General features: G+C 28.3%; 1 long non-coding RNA gene across 2 annotated transcripts; it reads left to right on the forward strand.

Moving 5' to 3' along the window:
* The first annotated feature begins 298 nt into the window (after window positions 1-298).
* Window positions 299-3,270, forward strand: LOC112698074 (uncharacterized). Of its 2 annotated transcripts, none has more exons than XR_003151368.2 (3): window positions 299-466; window positions 560-614; window positions 2,982-3,270. It is a non-coding gene; the product is annotated as an uncharacterized lncRNA (long non-coding RNA). The 2 variants fall into 2 exon arrangements; XR_011862118.1 differs by lacking the exon at window positions 2,982-3,270 and adding an exon at window positions 691-1,209.
* Window positions 3,271-6,614: the final 3,344 nt, after the last annotated feature.

Below are 6,614 nucleotides of genomic sequence, written 5' to 3' on the forward strand. Positions count from 1 at the left end.
TTTATATATATATTTATTGTTGCTTCTACAATCGTGCAATAATATTTTCTTTTGTAAACTCCGCTAAAAATGATAAATAATTAATTAATAAATTGTATTTTAATTAGGAAAGTTAAAAATACAAAAACTAATATCAAAATAGGATAGAGCTCGTCGAAATGAGAATTTTGATACCAATTTCAAAGAATTTAGCCTAAAATTGAGGCGAATGGGCTAAACTGATTAAACCTAGCCTAAAATGGGCCCAAGCCCAACAAGCAGCCCATCATTAATAGAAGAAGACCCTCTCTTCCTCCTTCATTTAGCACAACGCTGAAAGCATGCCATGGTGAAAGGAAAAAGAAACATAACCTAACGCCACCTTCAATCCATTGTAACTTCCTCATCCGGGCTCCAATCGTCGCACCGTTCATGGCCACGTGTTCAGTGCGTCAAGCTCTACATTTCTATCAGACCAATTTTACGGGTAAGCCTCAATCTCATTTTAGATTCTCATTCCCCCTTTCTATTTGTAAAATTAAGTTCTTGTAATGAGATTTTATCAAATTTGGTGTTTTAGGTCCGATTTAGCTTGCAGAACTCATCGAGTTTGAGTTACTATGTGTACGGGTATGGTAAGAATACCCTAACCCTAGCTCAATCTTGTATTTATAATGGAAAACTGAATTGGAATATATATACATATATTAGGTGTAGGTTAAGTGGGTGTTTATGCATTGGAATTGAATTGGGATTACTTGGAGGTTTGTTGGTGACCAAGGCTTGTTTTGGAGCTGTTTGATTGAGCTTGGAGGGACTGTTTGATTGAGTTGTGAGGCTGCCTTGGGTGAACTAAGTGATCGGTCAAGATATGGTTTAAGTTTCGCACGTTTAATATTTACGGTGTTGTGAAAGTTTAGATTAGAGGAACCATAGGATAAGTTGAATTGTTTGTTGTATTTAATGATTAGCCTTGTAATGTTGTTGGAATAGATTTGTTGGTGGATATATATTAGAATTATGAGGTGTAGAAGATATTAATGGTGTGCTCTTATATTTATTTATGATGGATTAGGATTGGTATTTGTTAATAAGGATGTAGAGTTGTGTTGTGGTGGTATTGCATATGCTGTAACTAATTATGTAATGATCGGAATTGTATGAGATCAAGTTTGGGCTAAACTTGGGAATATAAGAAAATAAACTGAAAAATTTGGGACCTTTTTGTTAAATATACAATTTATGATAAATTTTTAAAGTTAGGTTGTTAAATCTGTCCAGCAGCAGAAAAGGTCAAACAGGGCAGCAACTTGTTTGTCTTGCTGCGACTTATATGAGTTGAATTTTAGAACGAAACTAATTTTGTTATAAAATTTGATTAACTTGATTTATTTCTCTAAAACTTCAGAATTTTAAGAGTTGAGGATTGGGAGTTGTGAATTTTTGAATATTGGTGGTCAAAGCTGAAAAGAAACAGATTTCAGCAAGTTATGCACCAAGTTCCAATGCTTGTAACTCTTATAATTGAATAGCAGTTGGGTTGCAATCAAGACACACTTGTTCCTGGATGAGCTAGAAATTCTCAAACCAAAATTTAGCTTAATTGGAGTTCTGTAATAAAAGTTATTCACATTGAAAGGTACTAAGCTTGTTGGTTTCTAAAACAGATTTTGACTCATTTTTACTTAACTTCCAAGTAATGTAACTTATTCATTAAAAATGGAATTAACTTAGAACCAATTGAGAAAGAAATCTGAATGAGTAAAGTTTAACAACATTAATTTTTAAAGTCATTGGATTTAACTTGAATTTTATATTGACTTTTGAATATCACATGCTGCTGCTATTTTTCTGGTTTTATGCACTGCAGAGAAGTCACGATTTTTCCTTTATTCTTGAGGCTAGAGAAATCAGAAAATTATGATCTTTGGTTTGTTAGAAAGCTTATTTCAAGATGAACACCTGAACATAAAGTTTGTGCAATTCCGAGTTCATTTGTTATATTAAAAACAGAAAAGAAAATAGAGTGTCGGAGATGTCTTAGCGATAGTCATGGATTCGAGAAGTTAAAGTTTAATCTTCGTGTGATATGATTGATTTAATGTTAGAGTTGGGTTGATTTTAAGATTATTCAATATTAAAGAGGTTGAGAAGAGTTTGATAAATGGTTTGGTCGGGACCCGGAAAGGGTAAACGTGATGAATTATAAGAGAATGATGTGAAAGCTAAATGAATACATGTTGTTATGGCTATAAAGAACGAATGTAAGGAAATGATGATGATAAATGATGAGATTTGGGAATGACTGTGTGTGGCCGAAATGGTCGATATGACAGGTTGAGGACGGAAGTTCCCTCTCTTGTCATGATGCAAATGTGGAGAAGGTGGAAAGGCACTCTCCTTCGTATTGTTTTTCCCATATTTTTCTCTGGTTACAAGGTGAAAAGGTACACTCCTTCGATGTGGAAAGGCACTCTCTTTCGTTTATGATCCTCATGGAGATGCGCAACCTATAGACCAATGTCTGGGTTAGCTACCAGATGTGTCGGATTCTGGCAAAATAACCGACACGTGAGCTCTCGGCCAGTAGGATAGACATTCATCATATGCATATGTGTGCTTTGTTTGCTATGACTTAATTGGGAATGCCTAATTGATATATATCACCTGCTACTTGTATATTTGCTACTTGTATTATCTGTTCATTACTTGTGCTTGAACTTGTTTGGTTGTTTGTTCTTGTTGCATTATGGATGATGGAGGGATGGAGGAAATGGAGAAATGGTTTGGTGATAGGTGTGGATTGAAATTGAGTAAGTTAGGTAGATTTAGAATACCTACCCCTAATTATAACTTCTAATTAGTAATTAAGTTGGATCATTGTATAACGGAGTTCTAGGATTGCCTATGGCATTCTCAGGACCTTATTTATTATGCGCGTGGCACTTTTACCATGCTGAGAACCTCCGGTTCTCATTCCATATTGTATTGTTATTTTTCAGATGCAGGTCGAGAGGCTTTTCACTAGGCGTCTGGATCTTGGAAAGTGAAGTAGTTCTTGGGTGTATTTTGCCTTTTGGCTTTAATAATGTATATATATGTTTAGCTTACTCTCCAAGTAACTTATGTATGCTGCTTCTCTTAGAGGTTGAGGGAGAGATATGAGTTATTTTAATATTATAGTGTATTTTGGGATATTTTGAGAACACTTATGTATGTTTATATGTATATATATACCCTCCGGCCAGCCTTAACTTCGCAGGCTGAGTCAGGGGCTAGTTATGCTGCTTCCTTGGTTGACCTTTATTCTTTTGCTTATCTTTATCATGTTTCTATTAGGTTTCTTAGTACGCAAGTAATTCTTTCCTGAGCGTTGCACTTTTTATTTTGTGATTTTGTATGTTTTACCCGTTTTTCAAGGCTCCTAGTTAAATATCTTTTTCTTTATTATTATATATGTTACTATTCTTAGAGGTTGTAATACCTTACTATCTCACTCTTATGACTTAAACATAATACTAAGTATGGTAGGGTGTTACATCTTTCATTTGTTAACAAATTAAACTTGGTTATTTATATTAAATATATTTAATGATTACTAAAAATTAATCATATAATTATCATTATTAATAACCAATTATTAATAATCAATTTATATTTCTCTAAAATATAATTTTCTATCTTTTTATTATTATTATTATTATTATTATTATTATTATTATTATTATTATTATTATTATTATTATTATTATTATTATTATTATTATTATTATTATTATATAGGTCACCATTAAGATAATAACTTGTCACTAATAAAATTTTAGGATAATGAATAAAAAATAGAATTATATTAATATAATTAAAATCAATATAATTAAAATAGTTAAAAATATTTTTGATTGATAATTAAGTTAATAATGCATTAATTATTGATTTTATATAATTATAATAGAGATATTTTTCTAAATTAGTATAATTATGAATTATTCATTAAATACTAAGTATAATATTGTTATATAATTATAATTAAGATAATTTTCTGAAATAAATTTAAAAGAGATTAGTATAATTATAATAAAGAGATTATCTTAAATTAGTATAATTATGTATCATTCATTACATACTAATTATAATATAATTATATCAATTAAAGATAATTTTTAAAAATAAATTTAAAAGAGAGAAATAGTGCAATCATTTTGGAAGGAAAATGGGTTCACGAGAAAGTGACACCTCACTTTCATTAGTTGGGAGAAAACTCAGTTTTAATATATTAAATAGAAGTAGATTGGTATAAATTATAATAAATTATATAACATTTAAAAAGAAAATAAAATGAATAAGAAGAAAATAAAAATAATTAGAATAGATAAAAGACTACAATAAAATAAATTGAATGTGAATTTTTTTGATACATTTCATATCACATCCGTTTCAATAATAATAATAAATAAAAATGCGTCAACTTGATATCTAAGAAAAAATGATGAGATAAAATCATAATACAGTTCTAAAGTAAAAGTTTAAATTAGAACATAATATTATTACACAACACATATTGAAAGTAATTTCACACTACAGTATATCACAAACAGATAAATGACTTAAATTTAAATACAAAACATTTTTTATTTATGCATACATGATAACACCATGGCCTATAAATACTTCATAGATAGCATATCTTATATAGCTCCGAATGATGAGCACGAAAGTTGGAGAGTGTGGTAGTTTGTGTCCACGATAGTTGTCTTCTTGCAACGACGCCTCGTAGGAAGAAAAAGAATTGTTGTAAAAGCTATCAAATGAAAGAGTAATTGGTAAACGAATGGTATTTCCTTCTAGCATACATGGTCTTTTATAGTGGTAAAATAAAAATAGAAGGAATTAAATTTTATATTTTTATATTAGGAATAGAATTTGATATTTATCCTAATAAAACTATTATTATTATCAATATAAATGGGTTAACAACTTGCCACTAATAATATGATTGGATAATGAATAAAAATTAGAAGGATATGAATATAATTAAAATATTTAAAAATATTTTCGATTGATAATTAGTTTAACGATGCATTAAATATTGATTTTATATAATTATAATAAAGATATTTTCCTAAATTAGTATAATTATGTATTATTCATTAAACTAATTAAAAATATTTCTGATTAATATTTGATAAGTAGTTTAATAATGTATTAAATATTGATTTCACATAATTAATATAAAGATATTTTTCTAAATTAGTATAATTATGCATTATTTATTAAAGGCATTTATTTTGGAGGAAAAATGGGTTCACGAGAAAGTGACATCTCACTTTCATTAGTTGGGAGAAAACCTAATTTTAGTATATTAAGTAGATAGATAGATAGATAAAATAAATGAAAGCAGTTTTTATCGGTTCAACTATTAATTTATTGGTTGAATTAATAAATAAATGAACTTATTATTGATAAATCAGTTTTGACAAGTATGCTAAATATAAATATAATTTGATCATATAATTTATAACATTTAATTATATTTATAAAATTTGATTAAAATGTAAACTTATTATTGATAAATTTACTACCGTGTAATAAACAAATGAAATTATTACGAGACCTAAAAATAATAATTGATAATAATAAATTGTAATTACACTTTTGATTATTTCTATATTTAAATTCTTTTATTTTGGATGAAAAATTAAATGAGTCAAAAGTCAGCATATTAATTACCACATTCCAATGACAATTAATTATAGATAGATAAATTATTTACAGTTTTGTTATACATTAAATTCATTCACACAACATGTACGTGAAATTACATCGTTTTTATCCGTGCTTTTTTTTTGTATTTTTTTGTACATCTTATTTTTTTTATTGGTGTTGTTGTTGCTGCATTTTAGTTTTATTTTTTTTCCTCCTCATCTTGCTCATCTGATATTGTCTTTTTTGTTTATTTTTTCTTTTTTTATTTATTTATCTTAAAAAAGTAAAACAAGAAGAATTATGAGAAATAAAATAAAAAAATAAGATGAAAAAGAAAAAAAAGTAACAGAAGATATGGGGGAGGAAAATGAAGAGTTTTGAGTTATACAAAGTTTATCAGAACAGAAAACACCAAAATTTCTTAACAATAACATGTAAATTTCTAAGTTTTGATTCCAAAATTTTGCTAAAAACACAATGTTGCTGTTGAAGTTCAATTTTTCACCACGTTATAGCAACAAAATAAAACCGTTCTCTTTGACTATTTTAAATAATGGTTTTATAACCATTATATCATTTTTTTATTAAAAAATAATTTTCTAATATTGTTTAAATAATTTAACAAATACTATTTATAGAAAAATAAATTTAAAACAAATATTAGTTTTTGTTTCATTCAATTATCGCTCTAAAATTTAACATATAATTTTTTTTACACTTAAAGAAAAACCTAAATAAATAATCAAAGTCCTAACGCAGACTTCCCACTCGTTCCTTTTCTCTCCCTTTAGCGAGCCCTAACCCACCACCATAACCCACCATTCATCATCTTACGTTAGCCATCATCCCAGAACTTCACGCAGCCCTCACCGTACCATCGAGCCCCAACCCATTGTTAAAGGAAGCAGTTCGTGGTGCGCCGTCGCCGCATC

Source organism: Arachis hypogaea, chromosome 6 (assembly GCF_003086295.3).
Source record: "Arachis hypogaea cultivar Tifrunner chromosome 6, arahy.Tifrunner.gnm2.J5K5, whole genome shotgun sequence".
Lineage (NCBI taxonomy): Eukaryota > Viridiplantae > Streptophyta > Magnoliopsida > Fabales > Fabaceae > Arachis > Arachis hypogaea.